Source organism: Ornithorhynchus anatinus, chromosome 14, assembly GCF_004115215.2.
Source record: "Ornithorhynchus anatinus isolate Pmale09 chromosome 14, mOrnAna1.pri.v4, whole genome shotgun sequence".
In the NCBI taxonomy this organism is placed as follows: domain Eukaryota; kingdom Metazoa; phylum Chordata; class Mammalia; order Monotremata; family Ornithorhynchidae; genus Ornithorhynchus; species Ornithorhynchus anatinus.
Window position 1 is genome coordinate 27,924,369 of NC_041741.1, and position 24,900 is coordinate 27,949,268.

At 40.4% G+C, this 24,900-nt stretch overlaps 1 protein-coding gene across 1 annotated transcript in view; it reads left to right on the top strand.

Annotated features, from left to right (window-relative positions):
- The window catches only part of TMTC2 (transmembrane O-mannosyltransferase targeting cadherins 2), a 342,425-nt gene that overhangs the window by 50,626 nt on the left and 266,899 nt on the right, over positions 1–24,900 (top strand). The gene's annotated exons all lie outside the window — the stretch shown is intronic.

The window sequence follows — 24,900 nt, forward strand, 5'->3', positions numbered from 1 at the left end:
TCTCCAAAGGGTGGGCTGCCTAGGCCGTATATTGTGGGCCACGTGGGTTTTGGTAAGTGTAAAATAGCGTGACAGCAACAGAACTTTAAGTTCCAAAGCCAAATTAAATATCACTGTGGATGTATGTAGCAGCGTGGCTCAGTGGAAAGAGCCCGGGCTTGGGAGTCAGAGTTCATGGGTTCGAATCCCGGCTCTGCCACTTGTCAGCTGTGTGACTGTGGGCAAGTCACTTCACTTCTCTGTGCCTCAGTTCCCTCATCTGTAAAATGGGGATTAACTGTGAGCCTCACGTGGGACAACCTGATTACCCTGTGTCTACCCCAGCGCTTAGAACAGTGCTCTGCACATAGTAAGCGCTTAACAAATACCAGCATTATTATTATTGTTATGTGTGACCAACTCTCCTGAAGAGAACTCATTGTAGGTCAGCTCTGTCTGACGGACAACAATAAGTTGGGAGAGGGAGCGTGGCTCAGTGGAAAGAGCATGGGCTTTGGAGTCAGGGCTCATGAGTTCGAATCCCAGCTCTGCCACTTGTCGGCTGTGTGACTGTGGGCAAGTCACTTAACTTCTCTGTGCCTCAGTTCCCTCATCTGTAAAATGGGGATTAAGACTGTGAGCCCCACGTGGGACAACCTGATTCCCCTGTGTCTACCCCAGCGCTTAGAACAGTGCTCGGCACCTAGTAAGCGCTTAACAAATACCAACATTATTATTATTATTAAGTAGAGGGATATCATTTTTGGAAACGAGGGACAACTATGCATGCATACGCACACACACACTGTTCTAGAATAGTTCCAACAAAGGCCCCTATGGTCAATATTTAACATCTTCTGCCAAGATCGTGATTAAGTTGTCTTGTTTTTGTCCATGTCTCCCCCGATTAGACTGTAAGCCCGTCAATGGGCAGGGATTGTCTCTATCTGTTGCCGAATTGTACATTCTAAGCGCTTAGAACAGCACTCTACACTTAGTAAGCGCTCAATGAATACTATTGAATGAATGATTGAAGATAAGATCACAAGCAGTGAGATTCTGGAATGCCGCCAGACCACCAACGTCAATAGCAATAATGATAGTATTTGTTAAGCGCTTACTAAGTGCCAAGCACTGTTCTAAGCGCTGGGGGGAGACAGAAGGTCATCAGGTTGACCCACATGGGGTTCACAGTCTTAATCCCCATTTTACAGATGAGGTAACTGAGGCACAGAGAAGTTAAGTGACTTGTCCAAAGTCACACAGCTGACAGATGGCGGAGCGGAGATTAGAAGACAGTACTCATCAAATTACACCCTTGGGGGGCAGAAGATCAGAGGAGGATTGATAACAACAAGATACCCAACTGCTCTAAATTCACCCCAAATGACCAGCCGCTAATCGACAGGGTCGGCAGAAGAAATATTTAGGAACTGAAGTAAACCACCAAATTGATGTGGTAAAACACTGGGCATTGGAGAGCCAGCCACAGGAGCCGGATTGGTCTAGAGTAGAGCAACGGGAAATGGGTAAACTGTCAATGAGCAGACTTTTGGGAAACATCACGACACAGGGAGGGGGAACCGAAACAGCACTTCGTCCTGCGGGTAGCAAATATGGCCATGCCTCTAAAGGCAACGTCATGCATTTGTTCCTATTAGTCAAAGCAGATTTACTGATAAAATCCTATTGTCAGTGTGGTTGGCTTCAAGCACAGGTCTATATTCAGAATCAATCTACAGCAGCTGTTAAAATACCAGAAAATAAAATAAACGAATGTTTTGCTGGAGATATCTCCTTCGAAGATCTCAAAATATGTTAGTAGTAGTAAATCGGAATGAACAGATTTATTAATTAGGCATCAATATCCACTTCAGAACCATGAAGGCCAGGATATTGAATGATGTCCTAAGTTCCTTTTGACTTTTGGTTTCTTTACTGAATAAATACGGTAACTCCAAATTAATGGATGCATAATGTATCTTACCAAAAGGTTTAGACATAACAGTGCTTTTATTTAAAAATTGAGGAAACATCCTTGTGAGTGTGAAATAAGTTTTGGAAGACTGAGGGAGAAAACAGTTGTCCAAAAAAAGATTGAATTTGAATGTTTTCAATATTATTAATGGAGTCAAACAGACAGTTGGTTTCTGTTTAAAGTCAGCATTTAGTAATTAGAGTGAGGAGAAGAAATTATGCTTTACATCTTTCACATTTCAGCTTGACAGTTGTCCTGAATCAGCATTCTACTTGCTGCCTCTTGAAGTATTTTAGAGGATTGTTTTTCCACTGACTTTTTTTAAAAATTAATTTCCCAGTGGCTTTATGAAATTAGTCTTCGGTGGAAATACGCTAGGGGAGGGAATAAATTGGGTTTCCTCTGATTTCAGCAGTAGGATAACTGACCCCGAAAGTATGGGGGACTGGAAGTATTGAAGGACTTTATCTTCTGCTGTTAAAGCTCTGTTTTAAATACTCTTCAATGCCACTGCAGAGGGTCCACTAGGTTAAATCGTATTTAACTGTTTTGTGAATGAGTTTGTGTGTAAATACAGAGATTTTATGGAGAAATTAAAAATCTTTCTGGTAGAATTCTGTCAGAGACCTTCCTACTTTTTTTTTCTTTTTAAATCAAAGCTAGAGAACTGACCTATGCCTACTAGCTCTTAAGCCTGAAATAAGAATTTTGAGACATTTTTCAACCTAAGTTGAATACTGACCTTTTATCTGTATGTCATATATGTGAGGTGAGACTATTTTAAAGAGAGTTTTGTATGTAATCTGTATGTTTACAAGGAGACCATAAGATCCATAAAAGCAAGGACCGTGAATTTTCTATTAAATGCCTCAGTACAAGGTTCTGCATATGAGAAGCTCAACAAGTGTGGCTAGTGATTTGTGTTGCTAATTATAAAAATGTAATGACATGACCACTTTCTGTTATTGAGCACTAATTCTTCAATATGTGTAATACGTAAAATGACCTGCTTTTTAGGTGGACCAAAATTGCTCGTTGAAATTGGTAAATAATCCATTCATTGAAAGGAGAGATCCAGAATCTGTGGAAGATCAAAGTAGAGCAAACATCAAAAAGTCACTTGTTGGCAAGCATTATTTTAAAATCACAGGTCTCTCCGCTTAAGGAATTGCTGATTTAGTAAACTGTTAGAGCCCCTCAACCATTTTAAGGTGCACGTCTCTGGGGACTTTCATTCTTAGTGATCTTACAGTGCATACTGTATTTTTAAGCACCAAGTTAATTGGTTTCAATTGCCCGTGTGTGCTTTTTAGTATTGAAGGTGGATGGCCTGAGTGAAACCGAATTTAAAAATACATCGTGTTGTGCCAATTACAATATGCGATGTAATATACAGATGCATCAGTGATTTCAGGGAGCCAAAGTAGATGGAAATTGAAGCCATGGAAGTGAATGACTTCTCCAAGGAAGTGAGTGTAGAGAGAGAATAGAACCAAACCTAGAACTGAGCTCGAGGTACCCTTCCTGTCAGAGGGTGGGAGGCAGAGGAGCAGCCAGCAAAAGAGATTTAGAAGGGATGGTGAGAGAGATAGGAGGAGAACTAGCAGAGGACAGTGTCAGCGACTCCAAAGCTGGGTAATGTTTCAAGGGGAAGGGGATGGTCTACAATGTCAAAAGTGGCTGAGAGGTCTAGGAGGATGACGATGGAGTAGAGGACGTCAGATTTGGCGAGAAGGTCATTGCTTATCTTAAGGCAGTTTCAGTGGAGGGAAGGGGATGGAAATTAGATTGGGGGAGGTCTAGGAGGTAATTGGAGGAGAGGAAGTGGAGAAAGTGCTGTAAACAGTCTCTTAAGAAGTTTGGCGAGAAATAGGAGGAGGGACATGGGTGATATCTGGAAGGAGCAATGGGGTCAAGGGAGGTTGTGTGTTTTTTTTAGGATAGGGGATACATAGGCATATTTGAGTACAGTAGTGGAGAAGCTGTTAGTGAACAGTTGAAGATGGTAATCAGGGAGGGAAAGGATGGGGTGAGTGTTTTAAAAAGGTATGAAGGAATGGGGTCAGAAGCACAGTAGAGGGGGTAGATTTAAAGAGGAGGTGAGAGAGTTCATCTTTAGTTACTCGTAACAGATTTAAGTTTATACAGAACTTAAAATTTCCAAAACAACTCATTCTGCATGTGTGCATTACTTGTTCGTCCGCTACACCTGCCTCATGCTTTACACCTCTCTTACTTTTAGAACATTTATAGCCTAGTTTCACAGTTCCCATGTAACAACTTAGGGGTACTGAACAGTGAGCTACCCTTAACTGGGTTGCCCATTCCTTCTCTGCAGTGTCGTGGTTGTTTATGACTTTGGTTTCTTCCATGCGCAGTGGGTGTTTGTGTCTTTCAGTTGTTTTCATACACTGGGGACCATTGTTTTACAGCGGGATTTATGCCTCATCAGTATTTTCAATTATTTCACACAGACACAAGAAAAACCGCTTAGGGAACATTTCCCGGAATGACTTGGCATTCCAAAAGAGCAGAGTGTAGTGGCAAAGCAAGAATAGTTATTCCATTGGATGGATTGAGGAGGAAACATAGAAAGCAGTTAGGGCTTCCTGAAGTATCTAAAATCGTGTCTGCTTCCATAGCATCCTGTCAAAAGGGGTTGCTGGCCTCTTTCCATATTTTTTAGTTGCATGTTACCTTGGTCTGAAATATAATAAGATCTAGTGCTTCATTTGATGATGACCAGTATTTCTTCGCTTTTAGTTTTTGTAACCCAGGATAATGTAAAAGCACCTTGGATGTTATTTCCTCTATTTGAAAAAAAAAATGTGAACTAATTGCATTTTTTAAGCAATCATCTTATCACTTGAAAAAAATAAAACCTGAAGTCCAAGGACAGACATGCCGCTTAGTTTTGGAGGAATGAGTGCTTAAGCATTGAGGTGGATTTAAATATTTTCAAGAACAATTTTGACATTTTGAAAATAAATCACCTCGTTCATTATATGCTTCATCAGAGAGCAAAGCATGCATTTTCTTTAGAGAGCAAAAGGCTCGTCTGTTGTGTTTGGAGTAAAAACGACGCCACTGAACTGCATGCATAATTTACCTTGCAGATATTGGCGTTACCTCTTTGGCATAGACTGCCATTACCAGATTTCATCTCAGTATGAGCTGAAAGAATATTACAGACTTTTTTTCCTGCCTCTAACCGTTTTTGTTCTTCAGCATCTTTCTAAATAATAACCTGGGTAGGACAAAAACATGAATAACATCACAACATTTGAATTTTGTATTTTAAACAGCATTCGGAAGCTTTTTAAGATGTGACCAACACTTTGGCTTAGCTCTGATGTATCCCATTGCTGATATCGCGCCATAGGAAAGCTATTTGCTCCAATAATTAGGAGCTGTAACCAAACCCTATGATCAGCACGGAGTGCCAGACACCATCTCCTTGAATCAGAGGCATCGTACTTCCTGTAACATACTTCTCTTAGTGACAGTGCCTGGCAAAGAGAAAGCGCTTACCAAGTATTATTTTTTTTTTTAAAAAGCAACAGAATTAGGAGGAGTTAAGATAAACAGGAAAAAGAGAAGTGCTGTAATTCTTAGAGTGCCTGCTGCAACTGCCCAGCTCAGAGCCTGTAAGGATCAGTGGTGGGGGGGACTTGGAGAAGCCTGTGGTGTGCTTAGCTGCTGCTGTCATTTTCCGCTTCTGCTGCGGCTCTCCACCGTTTCCTGGGGATGTGTTCTGATCTCCTGAATACTACAGCCCAGATGGTCCACTGCGGTGTTACCAGCCTTCCGTGGGAACTCGGGCAAAATCTGTGGGTGAGGCAGTCACGTGACACAAATGGGTCATGCACAAGATGCTGCTGACCTGAATTAAAGGCTCCAGAAAGTTTTGAGTTGCCCAGATATTTTTCTCTTTTCAGGTGAATACATTAAGTAATTTAAGGCTGGGAAGAAATCATCGTTTGACAAACTGCAATTTCCATTATTTAATAGTCCTGTCTGGAAATATGTTATTTGATGTATGTCACTCTGAATAGAGGGCTTATAGCAGTTTTAAGTGTAGGTATGTTACAGGGAGATGGGAAAGAAAGATCTCATGCAAACAGAGGGGAAAGAGGTTGATGCCAGCAACACACGTGGAAAGGTAAGACGGAAACCTAGGCACTCGTCGAGATGGACTTTTCTTCCAGTAGCCTGTCAGAGCGGTGGGGGAAAGGTGGAGTGGACCTCTTTTTGCAGGCTGGATCCTTTTTCCGGTGGGAGGTGCTGCTACTGGGACTTGGGGGTTGAATCTCCTTTTGGGATCAGGCTGCCGCAGATAGGTATTCACATTTGCCAGATAGAGAACAGGGACTGTCCTCGGGGAGATAGTAATTACAGTGATTATGGTATTTGTTAAGAGTTTGTATCCATCAGTGTATCATTCAGTTGATCGATGGCATTTATTGAGTGCCTATTATGTGCTGAGCACTGTATTAAACTCTGGGGTAGATACATGATAATCAGATCCCACATTGGGCTCACATTATTCTAAGTAATGAATCCCCATTTGGGAGCTGAGGGATCTGAGACACAGAGAAGTGAATCAACTTGCCGAAGATCACACAGGAAACACCGACGGAGTCAGGATTAGAACCAAGATCCTCTGACACCCAGACCTGTGCTCTTTCTACTAGGCCGTGCTGCTTCTGTACACGCAGTCCGAAACTTTTTTTTATGTCCTGTTAGCACCCGTTGGTGCAATGCTTTCAGCTTTTTGCTCGATATGATGATGATAATAACAGTAAGAGTATTTAAGTGCCTGCTACTTGCCTTACTAAGCACTGGGGTAGAAACAAGATAATCGTATTGGATTAAGGGGACTCACAGTCTAAGGGGGAAGAGAATTGTCAGTTACCTGCGATTTTCAATTTTTGAGATTTTAGAATTTCAGGTGCTTAAATCGTATCCTCCTTAAGGGCAAAGATCATGTCTCTGTTGTTTACTCCAAAGGACTTCCTATAAGGCTTTGCAAATGGTCAGTGTTTAATGCTATTAATTAGTCCTCTAGACTAATTAATCGTATCTAGCTTCTCTCCCTCACAGCCAGGTCCCTAAACACATAAACCTGTTTACACCTTTGTTTCAATCAATCAATCAATCGTATTTATTGAGCTCTCAGTGTGTGCAGAGCACTGTACTGAGTGCTCGGGAGAGTACAGTATAATAGAGTTGGTAGACTCCCTGCCCACAGCGAACTTCTGCAGCTGAAATCTCCTTGTGGGCCCCCATCACTTGTGATAACGGCTGTTTCCCCTCCTTAGTATCCTTAGTGGTCTGAGACATTTGGTTGAAGGGAGATGGGCCCGATTACCCTTGACTTTATAGAGATGTTCATTTGGGACGAATGATGTGGGTTTCTTTGTTTACTTACTCTATTAAATTAACTGGACAATCCTTCACTCAGTGGTATGTAGCCCACTGTCTTGTAAGTTAATGCTTTTGGGGGAACATTTGCACATTTTGAAGGACGCAAAGTTATCACTGCTTGTTTTTTGAATGGATCATCACATGAACTGTTAAATTGTATATAATCTGTTGCATCAATAGCTAACGGTGGCTAAAATACCCAGAGACGTATTTTGTAATAAGTAACAAAATAATTTAGTTTCATATGGCTGTAGTATTATTTGCCCTTTTCCTAGGGGACAGATCAATGATTGCTTACGGTTTTCTTTTTCTTCTAATGGTATTTAATAATCACGGTATTTGTTAAGCGCTTACTACGTGCCAAGAACTGTTCTAAGCACTGGAGTAGTTACAAGGTAATCAGGTTGCCCAACATGGGGCTCACAGTCTTAATCCCCATTTTACAGCTGAGGGAACTGAGGCGCAGAGAAGTTAAATGGCTTGCCCAAGGTCACAGAGCAGACAAGTGGTGAAGCTGGGATTACAACCCACGTCCTCTGACTCCCAAGATTGTGCTTCATCCACTAGGCCATGCTGCTTCTCTGAGTGCAGAACGCTTTGCTAAATGTTTGGAAGCGTACGGTAAGCTTCGGAGAAGCATATTTATTGTAAGAAGTAACAGAGCAGTTTTATTTCAGATGGCGGTTGTATTTATTTACCCCTTTTGTAAGGGGCATATCAATCGATCAACGCTACTGAGTGCTTGGGAGAGTACAGTAAGCCACAATGTGCATATTATGAGCTCTTATGTCTTATTGAAAAATTCCATAAAAGGATAAAGAGCCATCTTTTGACAGCATAATATTAAAGGCAAAGTCCTGATCTATTATGGTCATTTTAGAGAAGCAGCGTGGCTCAGTGGAGAGAACACGGGCTTAGGAGTCAGAGGTCATGGGTTCGTATCCCGGCTCTGCCACTTGTCAGCTTTGTGACCGTGGGCAAGTCCCTTCACTTCTCTGTGCCTCAGTTACCTCATCTGTAAAATGGGGGTTAAGACTGTGAGCCTCATGTGGGATAACCTGATTGCCCTGTATCTCTCTCCCAGCGCTTAGAACAGTGCTCTGCACATAGTAAAGCGCTTAACAAATACCAACATTTATTTTTTTACTATTACATCTATTTACTTGAAAAAATAGTGCTGTTTGCCTTTGACCTCTGGTGAGTTAAATAGATAAAAATAGTGGTTTCCATGCCTAGACCATTTTAATTTAATAAGTTTTTAAAGCGGGGAAGGTGTCTGCCAACTCTGTTGTGTTGTATTCTCCCAAGCACTTAGTTGTGTTCTGCACATAGAAAGCCCGTGATAAATACCATGATGAATAGTCGTTTTGAGAAAGTATAAATCACAAAGTTAACTGCTTCATTTTATGCCTGATTCCCTTCTTAGAGTGACTAATCTAGGATTTGAATTTTAGGTAAGAAATAAAGACGCTTCTGGGTTAGTGTTTGGCCAGTGAGCAAATTTAAACCAAGCATAAACAGGTTAATTTGGACATTCCAGTTTTTCTTTCCGTAATATCTCTTTCTGGGATAAATTCTTGTGACAGATAAATACCCTCATTTTCATGACTGGGAATAGGCTGGGATTATCTTTGGCATTATCCTCGACTCATCTCATTCATTCAGTAGTATTTATTGAGCACTTACTATGTGCAGAGCGCTGTACTAAGCGCTTGGAATGTACAATTCGGCAACAGATAGAGACAATCCCTGCCCAATGATGGGCTTACAGTCTAATCAATGGGTTTACAGTCTAATCGCATTCAGACCACGTATTCAGTGTGTCACCAAATCCTGTCGGTTCTGCCTTCATAGCATCATTCAAATCTGCCTTTTCCTCTCTATCCAAACTGCTACTCTGCTGATGCAAGCACATATCTTATCCCTCCTTCGCTACTGATCCAAGCACATATCTTATCCCTCCTTCGCTACTCCGTCAGCCTCCCTGCTGACCTCCCTTCCTCCTGTCTCTCCCCACTCCAGTCCATACTTCACTCTTCTACCAGGATCGTTTTTCTTAAAAAAAAACAAAACACCCCAAAATCATTCAGTTCACATCTCCCCACTCCTCAAGAACCTTCATCGCCGCCTCTGCATCAAACAGAAACTCCTTACCATCGGCTTTAAGGCATTTAATCAGCTCAACCCCTCCTATCTTACCTCACGGATCTCATGCATTCCATACATTCCGCTCCTTTAACACCGACCTACTCACTATACCTCATCTATCTTCCCGCCAACGCTTCACCCGTGTCCTCCCTCTGGCCTGGAACTTCCTCCCCCTTCATATATGGCACACCATCACTCTCCAACTACCAACTCTGTTAAATTGCACTCTCCTAAGCACTTAGTTCAAGGCTCCAGCCAGAGTAAGCACTCAATAAATTCCATTGATGATGATGAGGAGGAGGATCACAGGGGGTGGGGAAAGCTGTTTATTTCCAAAAGCGCTGAATAGGGAATGAGGATCCCAGGGAGAGTTGAAGGGAGCTCACTCAGTACCCAAAGAGGTGTTTTTATTTTTGAACAACTTGGCCTGAGAGAAGCCTGAACCCCATTTAGGGTGTAAGCTCATTATGGGCAGGAAATGTGTCACTTCAACAGTCTGTTCTTCCCAAGCACCTTGTTGAGCACTCAGTAAATGCTGCTATTATTACTGTATCTTCTATTCCTACTACCCATCCCTGGTCAAGCTGGGTCTGGGATCTGCAACCTGACCCACACAAGAAATAATAATAATATCAACTGTAATGTTTGTTAAGTGCTTACATTATGTGCCAGGCACTGTACTAAGCACTGGGGTGGATACGAGCGAATCGGGTTAGACACAGACCGTGTCCCCCTTGGGGTTCACAGTCTCAATCCCCATTTTACAGATGAGGTAATTGAGGGCCAAGGTCACACAGCAGACAAGTGCCAGAGCCGGGATACGAGCCTGTGACCTTCTGACTCCCAGGCCTGTGCTCTATCCACTACGCCATACTGCTTCTTAAACCCTTCTCTCTTTGTTTTTCTCTTTCTTACATTTTTTCCAATCCCCTTTTAACCCACATTCCTCGATGTCATCATCTCTTTCGATCCCCGCTGGAGAACGCAGGGACTTTGTTCTGGCCTCGGGTCTTTAGTCCTGCCATGAATCTCTCGTTGTAAGTGGCTAAATTATTTTTCTTACACATTCTTTTCTGTTACATATTCTTCCAATCGAATGTCCTGTTGGAAAGGGTATTGGATTTTTATTAAAACTAGCACATCGCCTTCCCGTTTGGGACCCTGCTATTGTAGTTTAAATTAATTTTCTGTGTGGATGTGAAAGACGTTAGATCGTAACTATCCTTGAGTAATGTATTATTATAGCCTTAATAAAATGCAGCTTTGGAAGACAAACTGTGATTCTCACTTCAGTTCTCCTAGAAAACAATAAACCTTCCTGCCTCTTGAAGTTTATTTCTCAAAGTAATATAATATGGCTACAATAGACTGTAAAACAGTTCAATTTGAATCCTAAAATAATCATCCATTTTTAAGAAAGTGCGTACTTTTCATCGGTTGTTTTTCTGGTGATGGTTCTTGGGCTTCCATTTATTTATAAGGAGAGCTACGGAGGAATGCAAGAATTCGGCAGTTCTGCTGAACTAATGGAAATTAGAATTTAAGCCGGTTGACTATATATTGAAGAATGCAGGGAGAACTGAAGTACCTAGGCGTCATCAGTCCATCCTCACCATGCTATTTAACAACATTTGCTTGTGTGCGATGCTACATGGAGCAGATAGAAAAGGCCTTCCCTTGAGAAATTACATATATATGAACAAGTCCCAGTGAGGAAGCATATAAAGTTTTAAAAGGAATGCGTATGCTTCATGAGGGTGTGAATTAAAGGAAAAGTTGCATGGTAACCTGCTTACTTTGGATCTAGTACGGTGCTTGGCACATAGGAAAGCGCTTAACAAATACCACAGTTATTAAGGCACACTGCTTTGCTGTAGTCTGGCAAGAAGGCACCCACTACTAATAATATGGATATACAAGGCCTTTTTCATTTATTTTGCTTTTTTTTAAATGGTACTTGTTAAGCTTTTAACCTGTGCCATGCACTGTACCAAGTGCTAAGGTAAATGCAAACTCATTAGGTTGGACACAGTCCGTGTCCCATGTGGGGCTCACAGTCTTATTCCCCATTTCACAGATGAGGTAGCTGAGGCACAGAGAAGTTACATGACTTGCCCAAGGTCACACAGCAGGGACGTGAGGCAGAGCTGGGAAATCCAAGGCCCGGAATCTTTCCACTAGGCCACACTGTTTCTCACCGTAAGAGCCTTGCTTTACTATGTAAGAGACAACCTATTATTAGCATCTCGAACCTTTCTTCAGATCACAAGTTTGGTGTTGGTTGCCAGGCATTCTGCCAAAGTCCCCACTCGTCAGCTCTTCCCTCTAACATTGGATCAGCTGGCGGAATCTGGGCCGTAAATCCCAGAGGCGGTCAGAGTGGGCAGGGCGGCCATGTGCTCATATCCACACTGACCACAGAGTACATCGTCTACGGCGGTGGCCGTCCGCGTGGGATGAATGCAAGTGCCACAGAATTCCAAAACTTCAGTTGTCCCCTTGGCTCCTTAGATAGATTCTCAGACGAGAGATCCGGTTTCTCTATATTCATTCGATTGTATTTACTGAGCGCTTAATGTGTGCAAAGCACTGCACTAAGTGCTTGGGAGAGTACATTACTACAATAAACAGATGCGCTTCCTGCCCACAATGTATTACCAATAGTGTATTGAAAGAGAGAGAGCAAGAGATATCACTGCTTGAAGCAGGCATAGCCCTTTATCTGGATCTCCAAAATGGTGGCATTTCAGTAAATAAAGCACAGAAGCAGCGTGGTCTAGTGGACTAGAACACAGGCCTGGGTGTCAGAAGGGCCTGGGTTCTAGTCCTAGTTCTGCCACATGTTTGCTTTGTGACTTTGGATGAGTCACTTAGCTTCTCTGTGCCTCAGTTACCTCAACTGTTAAATGAGGATAAAGACAGGGAGCCTGACTGTGTCTAATCTGATTATCTTCAATCTACCCCAGTGCTTAGTACAATGCCTGCTACATAGTAAGCAATTAACAGATGCCTTAAAATAAAACAAAACAAGAATCAAGCCAAAACCTTGCCAGATACTTGGCATTAAAAGCAATGGTAAAATGGTGAAGGGGTAGATGACAGCGAGGGCTACAGTTGGGAAGTTGTAATGGTGACAAGAAACACCGCTTTGTAAAATGCGGCAGTTTCCAATTGGTATCTCAAGGTCGTTCTGCTGAATACTCAGTGTCATTTTTGTGAATTTGGGGGTAATCAAGAGGAAGTTAGGAGAAAATTTGGATCCTGTCAGTGATTTTCAGAATTCTGATTTTCACTCTGATTTTATACTCTGATGTTCGCTTACACTGAAGGCAGTGGGGTTCAAGTTTTACCAGAGCAAGATTAACAAAGGACCAAGGATGAAAAGTGAAAATAATGGCTTCTCGGGAACAAAACAATAGTCCAAGGAGGATGTATTACCATCATCTGGCATAAAACACGATAGAAAAGCCACAGTCATCTGTGGAAGTGACCTCATTATAAGTCTGGCAGTGTGGGAGATGATTAATCTAGTCTGCTGAATGTTCATTCTACAATAGCATACTGACTTTAAGACACCCAGTGTAGAGTGACAGGATTATTTAAAGAATTGAAAACTAACTATGCAGACCAATAAGCGTGTACTCTCCCTTTACAGATTTGGAAAATAGATGCCCTTTCCGATTTAGTAGCTCAGATCTCAGAAATTTGACTCGGTTGACCGTTGGGTATATAAAATTTCTTATAGCAATTGCTTTCTTTGTGTTGATAAGTGCTAAAAGCTCCATCAATTTAAGAGTAAGGTGTAATGAATTTAGTATTGGAGCTTACCTGCTGCTCTACTGGAATAGCATAATGAGAATTGGAAAATCATCTTAACTGGAATAGGAAAGCCAATCTAGGTCACACTTACATGCTGTATTTATAAACTTATGACAATAATTATGGAATTCGTTGAGCCCTCACTATAAACCAAGTACCATACTAAGTGCTGGGGTAAATTCAGGTTAATCAGGTCGAACATAGTCTCTCTTCTTTGTGAGGCTCATATCGCTTCTCATGCGCAAAAATCTGTATTACTGAACTCAGTTACCGGTGAAGTTAATGATTTAGATGCTGGAGGCATGTGGGCTCGTAGTTACTATGAGGTTAGTTGAAAATTAAATTTCAAGAGTACCAATAATCTTAAAGGATGCAATTAGCATCGAAACGCTTCATAGTTATGTGGGATGGAATAAAACTTGTTCTACAGTGACAAAATGTCAACAGATTTAAATTTTTTAGCCCAATAATTCAAAATTGGCTATCACAACTCATTTATAAGGGCAACTCATGGTATGCATATAACCTAAGGACAAATGCTAGCAAACATGTCTGTAAGACTTCTATAGACAACTCTAATCTTGGCTTCATAACTTGGTTAAGGCTCAAGAGGAGTATCTGAATGTTTGGTTTTTTTTCCACCATAAAGACTGAGATGAATGGTTTAAGTGGAACTTTTTTTTCATAATATAGCTCTTAGCTCCATGTTTTCATTTTCACATTTATATTCTGGGTCTCTGTTCTCCTCTGGAAATGGAACTCAAGAGAAATAGAGTGCTTAGGTCTGATTCTTGAAGTTTGACTTTATTACCCACCAGAGATATAATAAGGAGCCACTCACATGGTCTTGTTAATGTTTGCTGCTTTGCATCATATGGCTCCTGCATTGAGTATATTTAAATTAGTATCACATTAGGAGTTATCTGTTTTAATTTTATGAACTATTTTGTTAATGCATTGATAAATTCTTGAATTTTTTTTAATGGTATTTATTAAGTGCTTACTATATTCCAGGCACTGTTCTGAGCTCTGGTGTAGATACAAGCCAGTCAGGTTGGACACAGTCCATGTTCCACATGGGGCTCACAGTCTTAATCCCCGTTTTACAGATGAGGTAACTGAGGCACAAGGAAGTTGTGACTTGCCCCAGATCACGCAGCAGACAAGTGAAGGAGCCGGAATTAGAATCCAGGTCCTTCAGACTCCCAGGCACGTGCTTGATCCACTAGGCCACACTACTTCTCTAATAATAATATTGATAATATTGAATAATGCCGAAATAATGACCCTGTCTAATAATGGTTTGTTAATTCTCTTATATTAGCCATACCAATCTACCTTCTTTTGACTTAGTTATATATCATTATCTGTTGGGATTTGAATATAGTACTTGTCATGGGGAGATCTTATCCGTGTGTGAATGTGTCTGATAAAAACCAATGGGTGATGGATAATTCATTCTACATATTAGACATGTAAAGCTTGTCTCTTGCTATATTGCAACATTTTTTACCTGCAGTGCCTGACACTGTTTAATTTTATTGGAATGTGATAATGCAGATCGGTTTATCGGTGAGGAATTAATGCAATGGGGATTTTCTAGGTTTATATTCATGGAGCCAAAGAAAATTAATGTACCATGTCATTTATCCACACCACAACTGCAAAGGAATATTTCTTTAGCCAGAATGTTTGTGTTTGAATCCTTGTGGTTGATGTGAATAGACTCATGAGAATGCCCTGATGGCTCTAATATTTTTTTCTCAAATCTGAGCTAGAAAAACCCAAGTTTTATGCCCAACATTTTAAGAAGGGATCTCTTTTCTTTCTTTGTGTGCGTGTGTGTGTGTGTGTTTGTCTTTTTAACAGTAGAAATAAAAATACTATTCATCTTGTTAATATGTCTTAAATGTTTTTCAAAGTCATTAGGCCTGCAAAGGTTTACTTAGACTGCAAAATTTTCATTGTCCGTTTTCATATTTCCCATGCCGTTCCTTACTTTGTAGGAAATCCCGCCATCTCTTCCAGTGCTTTGTATGAAATAGGAAAGGAATCCAAGTGTCTGGTGCAGCAGAAACATTCCCGAATGCTCTCACAAACCCAAGTTCCCATGAAAGTCTACAAAAAGGCAATAGAAAAGAGAAAGAATGCTAAATTCTTTTTAGCCCAAATTTAATTAATCCGTCTCTCATAAAAATGAGGTTTCAGTACTGGTAAGTAGGTCGCTGGAGTGGACCAAGGAGCGCTTTCCCCTTGACAACTGGACCACCAATTGACTGATTCTGAATAAGAAAAATGTCAAGTGCCGTGGGCCTGTTTGAATATTAAGCAGCTTTGGAATCAGAGGAAGACACAGTCCTCATCATTAAGAAAGACATTTTATTTTGAAAACACCAGCATGGAAATGCTCAAACTCATTGTCTGAATAATTGCAGAAGTTGCCAGCAAATCGGTGGGGAATTAAGAAAGGTTACTTAAGGGGTCGGATCAGTTCATCGCTCAGGATCAACACCAAACTCTTCTCTAATTTCTTCGACTGGTGGTAAATTCAGAGTTAAAGGTTTGGTAGCCTTCCATGGCAGTTTTGTAAATTTAAGGTTGCTTTTTCAATTTTGGTTCCAGAGCTTTCAGTCTAGGGGAAATCCATACAAAAGTCACCCAAAAGCTCTTCATTCGTTCAGTCGTATTTATTGAGTGCTTACTGTGTGCAGAGCACTGTACTAAGCCCTCGCCCCTGGTGTCAAACTGCCATTTTAATGTCATGATGACAATTTATTCCATCAATTGTATTGAGCCTTACTGTGTGCAGAGCACTGTACTAAATGCTTGGGAAAGTACAGTACAATGATGAACAGACACATTCCCTGCTCACAACAAGTTTTCAAACAATGATATCCTTCTATTCCTATATTCTCTGCAGAGAAGTAGCATGGCCTGGTGAATAGAGCTAGGGCCTGGAAGTCAGAAGGACCTGGGTCCTAATCTCGGCTCTGCCACTTGTCTGCTGTGTGAGCTTGGGCAAGTCACTTCACTTCTCCGTGCCTCAGTTACCTCATCTGTAAAATGGAGATTGACTGTGAGCCCATGTGGGACATGGTCTGTACCCCAGCACAAAGTAACGTGCCTGGCAAATAATAAACACTTAGCAAATACCATGAAAAAATGCATATTTAATCAAATTGGAAAACGGGGATGTTTCAGAACTTTGAATGGAAACTCTCTGTCTTTCTGGTTAAAATAATAATTTAGCAAAAGACATCAAACCTTGGGGTATTACGTTATATTTTTAAGTAATGGTCACATTTGCAACGTACTGTTTGTGGCCTTTAAAAGGTAGTTGGTGGAATAATCCAATTTAACTATAAAATATGTTTGACTTTGAATTTTTTCCATATTTTTCTGTCATTAAATAAAACGGACAGAGGATGACTTGCAGGAATTACATCTCTTGTAGGTTTTTCTACAAAACAAAATTAGTTTTGATACAGAAGTGACTTTTGAATAGTAATTATATTTTGAATTTACCATGGTAAATTATTTATTTCTTGTATTGTAGAAGCTTGAAGTCTAATATGAAATTTGCTATTGCTTGTATTGACATTTATTGGCTTTCTGTTTACCAAACAAAGATTTTCAAATGCAGCCAAGGTGATTATATTTTATGACCTGTTCAAAGTTAATGGGGCTTGTGTCTTAAATTTTACTCTGCACACTTGTAACTAAATCTATAAAAATTACCAAAAATTAAATGTAGAGATTCTTCTGTAATTCTTCAAAAAAAAAAAGCCACCTTCTCCTGTGATGAGAAACAAAAGTTACTGGACTCTAGAGTTTTTATTGTAAGAATCTTGTTGCTGTTATTGCTGCTGTTAAACCTGAATAGGAGTGTGCATTTGGAGTATATTTTCAATTTAAAAACAAAGGAAATAAAAAACAAAAAAACCTTGTACCATTAGCAGATTGGCAGTGGGTAGAATAGATACAGCAATGGAAGATTCTCTGTGGTGGGAAATGCAGGAACGTTGTGGGAGAAAATTGATGCCCATTTTAACACTATGCTAATTAGGCCTGTCAGTGCTTCTTGGTCTCTATTGAGATTATTTTAGACACTATTTGTTTTCCTCCGCAAAGAATAATTGGTAATTACAGATCAGGCTGCAGTCAAGAAGGGGCCATTTGATTTTCTTTTCTTTCATTTCATTTTTTTGGAAGAGAGACGGAAGCACACGGGAGCAAGGTTTAGCGATTTTAATGCAGTGTATTTTCTCCACACAGACAAGATGCTTCTGTAATTTGCATGGGTTCCCCGTGTATTGTGTATTGGGACGTTGGTAGCCTGACCCCATCTTTAGTTTACTGACCCTTGTCATCTTTCTGTTTAATCTTGGCTCTGTCTAATGCTAATTAGACCTTCAACTAGTTGCTGTTTACAACTGTGTCCTTTTGAAAACAGGACCTTGTCTGAACACTACCTTGGTGGTCTTGAACAGATCCAGTGGAACTACAATTTCTTTTAAATAAAACCCACTTAACTCCAAGAATTTACCTCAAAATATATACTAGTGCAGTCATTAGCATACACTTAACAAATTAGCAGAAGACGGTATTGTAGTCTCTGAAGGGGCTAAGTGATGTAGAGGTGTTGATAATATTGCGTTAAGACCAGCTTTCTGGGAGCTTATCTAAAAAGTCCATCCTCCGGAGAAAACTGACGGAAAGATGATTAGAGATGTGCTGATTATAGTCTTGTTTTCTCACTAGCATGACACTTAGAGAATTTAGACCTAATGGCTATCTAGTGTTTAAATTACTGACTTAAGGAGCTGTCCCTGATTACAGAACTAGAATAAAAAAGAGATATTTTCTGCCCAGCATCATAAAAAAAGGCTCCAGTTTAGGAAAAAAAAGGTTTAGGAAAAATAATTTCCTCATCTATACAGTATTTGGTTCAGACTTTTCAGAATTTTTTGAGTTGTACCTGCTTTAATTTCTAATACACAAAAACATTAAGCCGGTTAAGATTTCACCCAAGACTCCACGTTGTCTGTAATTGTTTTCTTCACAGAATCAACTGAGACAATTGCTTTAATAATTTCTGTAAAACCCCACTTTGTATTTGAATAAAGATGTGGATTTTTTTTGTTGTAGTTGAAGGCTGAAGTCAGTTTTAGAGATATCCTCAGTGAACTGATGAACTGCAAGATTCCAGTGACCAGAGGTTTTCCCAACCACTCTAGATTTTGTCGGGGTTATTCCTAAGTATATTTTTTAATGATGCAAATGTTATCAATTTTATCTTAAGAACTTTTTTTTAATGTGGTTTGTCCTGCGATTAATGGACTTTTGTTGACCAATAAGGCTAATGTGCAAAGATATCAAATTCAGGATTTATCTGTTAGTATCTTATTTACCGCATAGTCTCTCTGATGAGCAAATTGAACCCCTGTTTAGGGTTAGCAGGAAATTTAGCTTCTGTTTTAAGCGACACAGATGGGTGATTGGGTGATAAGGTTCTCTAAAAGCTTTGTGTTGCTAATACAGTGATCTGTATTGGAAGCTTCTGAGCACAACATCAAAACTCCCATGAGGATCCTGATTTTTGGAAAAATGGACCCAAAGAAAAATGTCTTCTAACCTTCAAACATTGAGTAAAGAAAATGGACTTCTAGTTGTACGAAGCAAGTGCACTTCTGCGTATGTATTCTAGTAGAATATTATAAACACTTCGAGGTCAGAGATTGTTTACTATTTCTTTTTTATTCTTCCAAATGCTTAGTACGGTGCATTGTACATAATAGTTCCTCAAATACTATTGCTTGATTGAATGTTGGCTATAATTGTGTGTGCCGTAATTGAATAATGAGTGGTATTTTTAAAGTCATTTATTATGCTTATATTTTTCATGTTTATCCGGTTCAACATGATTTAATGAAACACTCCTTTTATTTGAGATCTTAGAACTGAGGATAAACTACATGAAAACATCCAGAATCTTTTATTTTCACTAATTCAGATTAATCTCCTCTGTCAATCTATCCTGTTGCCCCACTTTTGAGTTTTCTTTTGATTTTGCTATGATGGTTATTTTGGGGGGAAGATATGAAAAGTGAGATCACGGCATTGCCTAATTTTCTGTACTCATAGTTATTCCAGATTAAAGTCAAATCTTGTTAAAGAATTAATGAATATTTGCCCAACAACATGAGGGAGTTTGGATGCAAGACTCTGGTGTCAAGTGAAATAGTTTTTGTGCCGAATTTGGCAATACGTGAGTTTTCCTCAATGAGGTTTTTGTAGAGACAAAAGCCTCAGGTTTTAGGACTGGCTGAACTTTGTTTCCACTGTGTATTCTGTGAAAACACTGCTGACAAATTAAGGGAAATCCAGTGGATGTTTTTAGACTTCGACAGAGCTTTAGTTAAACTTTTGCCAAAAAAGTATGACTGTTTTATCTTTTTTTACCAATGATGATTTTTATAATTTTCACAAGCACAATTGATGAATCCATACAGCTCCACATAAAAAAAAAAACAATCTTTAACAGAACGTAATGACAGCCTTTGTTAAAAACTCAACATTTACCTTTTGAAGCAATTATTTAAAAAATTCTGTAAAGCAAAAAAAAAATCTTTCCTCACTGAAGTTCTCTTGAGACCTTGGCACATAGTGCCTTTCTCCGTGATTATTAGATTCTTTATATTTCTCTATGGTTATTAGATTATTTAACTCTTCATGCTGGACCTCCTTTCTAGGTCTTCTGCATCCAGATAGTTTGTGAATTGGATTTGAAAAATCGACTTTGGATTTCTAATTCTTTTCTTCCTTTCTGCACTTTTTGATGGTAAAATACCCATACATACATAGGATTAGGTCCTGCATTTTGTTCAGTTGTTTTCTAACCTACAGTTTAATTCCCAATCTGAAGTTTACAATTTTAAATCCCCTGCCTGAAGTCATTTGTTATTAGGGTGGATAACTGGGGAGTCACTGGAGATGATCATTGTGACCGCGGCTACCATTTTAATTTCGTATTAGTTGCTTCTTATTTGAGAGACGGGAAGAATTTCTCCTGAAAAGAACCGAGAAATAGAAAAACCTGTTTACACAGAAGAATCCCTACAATTTAGCAACAATATCTGCTTCTTTAAGTGTGAGGAGAGATGACATGGCCATCCCAGAGGACTGAGCAATGCAAACAGAGTGAATCAGAGAAGGCTTATGTTTAGCAAGGCTGCATGTCTACAGAGGAGTTTACCATTAATCGGTAACCCTGCTACAGTAATGAGGTGTGAGAAGTTGGATCTACATCTATGCTCAACTCTTGATACCGGAGAGCTGGATGGATGAGATCATCCATACTTCATCTTTAACGATGTGGTAAAACAGGGTAATCATCCATTATTTTGCTTCTGTATTTCAGAGCCAGATGGCCCAGTTGGAGGGCACTAAGTAAATCCTGCCCAACAAATTAATCATTTTATATATGTGGGATGCCGTGTCTCTGCAGAGACGAGAGTAGTCCCATTAGAGGATTTCTATATCCTATTACTCAGCTCTTCTTACATGTTTGAAAATGATTCTCCTGATGATGGAATCCTGAAAATAGTTGGCTAAGGTGGGAGCCAAAGACCAGAGGGCCTAAAAAGGCACCTCCGCTGGCAACCTCCTGTTGTACGTAGGAACAGTTGGCTCTGTTTTGCAGGCATCTGGGCTCTAAATGGGTTTGAATGTAAGCTTCTTCCATGACCATTACTTAGTGTGGCACCCCTGCCTGCCATCTCACTAGGGACCCACTAATGGAACATGGCTGGGGGAACGATATATATCGATATACATGTATGTGCCTATATAATAATAATAATGTTGGTATTTGTTAAGTACTTACTATGTGCTGAGCACTGTTCTAAGCGCTGGGGTAGATACAGGGTAATCAGGTTGTCCCATGTGGGGGTCACAGTCTGAATCCCCATTTTCCAGATGAGGTCATCTGAGGCCCAGAGAAGTTAAGTGACTTGCCCAGAGTCACCCAGCTGACCAGTGGCGGAGTCGGGATTAGAACCCATGCTCTTCCCACTAGACTATGCTGCTCCCCATACATATAGAGAAGCAGCGTGGCTCAGTGGAAAGAGCCCGGGCTTGAGAGTCAGAGGATGTGGGTCCTACTCCCAGCCCTGCCGTATGTCTGCTGTGTGACCCTGGCCAAGTCACTTAACTTCTTGGTGCCTCAGTTATAAAATGGGGATTAAAACTTTGAGTCCCATATGAGACAGAGACTGTATCCCACCTGGTTGCGCTTAAAAGAGTGCTTAGCACACAGTAAGTGCTTAACAAATACCACAATTATTATTATTATTTCTATGCATGTATATAAAGAGAGGGATGTGTATCAATAAACATCTTTATGGGCATTTATATTCATTTGTATATTACATTATCCTGATTTATTCTATTTCATTCTGCCATTTTTTTTTTTACTTCCTGTGTGATCCTTATTCTTCCTATTACCAGTATTTGTAAATATAAGTAGCTCCCACATTATAGAGTGGCTCCATCTGGGCAGGCAAGAGCTCAGTACAGGACGTTGAACTCAGTAAACTCTCAGTAAATACAATTTCTGCCACTAATCCATCATCACTGATGATCAGGTCCTACTGAAAAAAGTGAACCTTACTGAAAAGACATCTGTAAATGATATATACCACACTTCATACATGAAAATACTATCCTTTTCTGTGATAATAAGCCCTTGGCTTTCAATGTCTGTTCCTTTTTTTTGCATTTATTTTTTGGTTTCTTGGTTTTCTCAAACTGTCCCTCAGCACAGCAGACTTTCTCCTGAAAGCCTCTCGCAGACTAATTTAGCTGCCAACATGGTCTTCCCAAGTTCCTCGTTAGACCACTTTGGGCTTCCCTTTGTCCTTAAAACATTTCTTCCAATCACCATAGCAGAGCTGTGTCTTGATGACCATTATGTATCTATGTTGGTGATAATGCTTGTAATTACCCACTCTGTCATCTACCCATAAAATACGAAGAAGTCATCATGGACGAGCCTGAGGTCTTCACAATAAAATTTGAGAGTTTAGGTCATCATCTGTCGATGAGATTTTCAAGATCTATCGCTTCAGCCATTTTAAGGTTAGGCATTCCTCACACTCTCTTAATTGAAGCCAGTGAAAAGGAGGCCAAGTCACAAGTGCCTGGAAATAAAAAGAAACCTGCATGGTTATCTGTAACAACACAGTAGTCCTATTGGTGTAGGGACTCCAATTTCAAAGAACCAATGTGAATAACCAATAGGCATTTCTCTAAAAGAATATTTATTAGGTAGCCCTCAGGTCTGTAATTACAGCTGGAGATCACCAACTTTGGTGTGATGGATTGTGAGTCACAGTCTTGCAGTAACAAAAAATATATCATCAATACTTCGTAGCTTTTCATAATTATGAAGAGGTCTGCAAAAGCCTGCAATGAGCCCGCAGATCAAGCGGACAAATGATAGTATTTGTTAAGTGCCTATTATGTGCCAAGCCAAGCTCTGTAGTAGTTACAAGATAATCAGGTCCCACAGGGTGCTCACTGTCCAAGTAGGAGAAAGAACAGGTTTTGAATCCCCATTTTGCAGAAGAGGGAACTGAGGCCCAGAGAAGTTAAATGACTTACCCAAGGTCACACAGCAGACAAGTGGCAGAGCTTGGATTAGAATGCACATCCTCTGATTCCCAGACCTGTGCCCTTTCCATTGGGCCCTGCTGCCCTCAGAAACATCTGATTGTGGTGGATGAGAAATCTGAGGAGATTAAGAGATGTGCTTGAAGATCACTAAAATGAGGACTATTAAATTTATCCCCAGACAAGGAAATTGGCCCCATCCCACCATCAAGGCACTGCTGATGAGTAACGATGGGCGCACCGAAATCCCAAACAGAGAAAATCCCTACCTCAAAACCTGTACCTTGGCATTATCCTCGACTCATCTCTCACATGCAACCCACATGAATCTGTCACCAAATCCTATTGGTTCCACCTACACGAAATAGTTAAAATCCACCCCTTCCTTTTGCCCATACTGCTACTATGCTAATCCAAGAATTTCTCCTATTCCTACATCTGCCACCTTGCCGATCTCCCTGCCTCCTGTCTCTCTCCCCACTCCTGTCTGTACTACACTCTGCTGCCCGGATCATTTTTCTAAAACTATTTTCAGTCCACCTCTTCCCATTCCACAAGAACCGCCAGTGGTTGCCTATCCCCCTCTGCGTCGCACAGCAACAGTAACAGGTCGCCCCTTGCCTCGCCTCACTGATCTGTTTAGATCTATAATTCTATTTATTCATATTGATGCTACTGACGCCTGTCTACTTGTTTTGTTTTGTTGTCTGTCTCCCCACTTGTACACTGCGAGCCTGTCGTTGGGTAGAGATTGTCTCTATTTGTTGCCAAATTGTGCTTTCCGAGCACTTGGTACAGTGCTCTGCACATAGTAAATGCTCAGTAAATATGATTGAGTGAATGAATCTACTATAGCCCAGCCCATACACTTCATTCCTCTAGTGCCAGCTTTCTCACTGTGCCTTGATCTCATTTATCTTGCCACCAACCCCTTTCCCATGCCCTCCTTCTGGCCTGGGATTCCTGTCCCTCCAGAGACACCAGACCGCCACTCTCCCCAACCTCCTGGTCTTATGATAAGGTTTCATCTTTCTGCATTATCTATGTACTTGGATCTATGACCTTTGGGCTTTTAGTATTCACCCCTCCCTCAGCCCTACAACACTTACCTATGAATTATATAGTATAAAGTACTTATTTACATTAATGTCTTGTCTCCTCCTTTAGACTATAAACTCATTGCGGGCAGGAAGTGTGTCTACCCACTCTCTTGCATTATACCCCTCCCCAAGCATTCGGTACAGTGTTCTACACACAGTGAGTGCTCCATAAAATCTGTTGTTTAGCAGATGTTTTCCATAGATGCATAAGTTACAGATATTAGTGTGAGAGAAGAGTTTGGTGAAAACAGAGCATCAAGCTACAGTACAGCTTTGAGATCTGCGAAAATGTAGCAGTGGTGCTTTAAACCTCTTGTGAGAGATCTGGATTCCTTAGGGAAGACACATCCGGCTTTTTGATCCGTTTCATTAACTTGCTCTAAGAATCGTCCTTCAGATCAAATGGCAGGACAAGTTACTAACAAAAGGTCCATCAATTAATGGTATTTCTTGAGCTCTTACTGTGTTCAGAGCACTGTGCTAAGCTCTTGAAGTGTACAAACACAGCAGAATTAGCTGACGTCATCTGCCCTGAATGATCTTACAGTATAGAAGGTCCTCAAATATAGTTACTTTGGCATTGAAACACTACTTAAAGCAACACAGCTTCCCTGGAGAAATCAAGTAAGGCAGACGGTGAGGGGTACTGTTCGATTGAGACAGTCTTGTTAAAATATCTTGGATGAGTACGAGAATCCCGATTTTAACTGAGTCCCCAGAGAATTTGGAGTATTTCCACACTTGGGAAATACTTTGGGGAATCCCCGGAATCAGTTT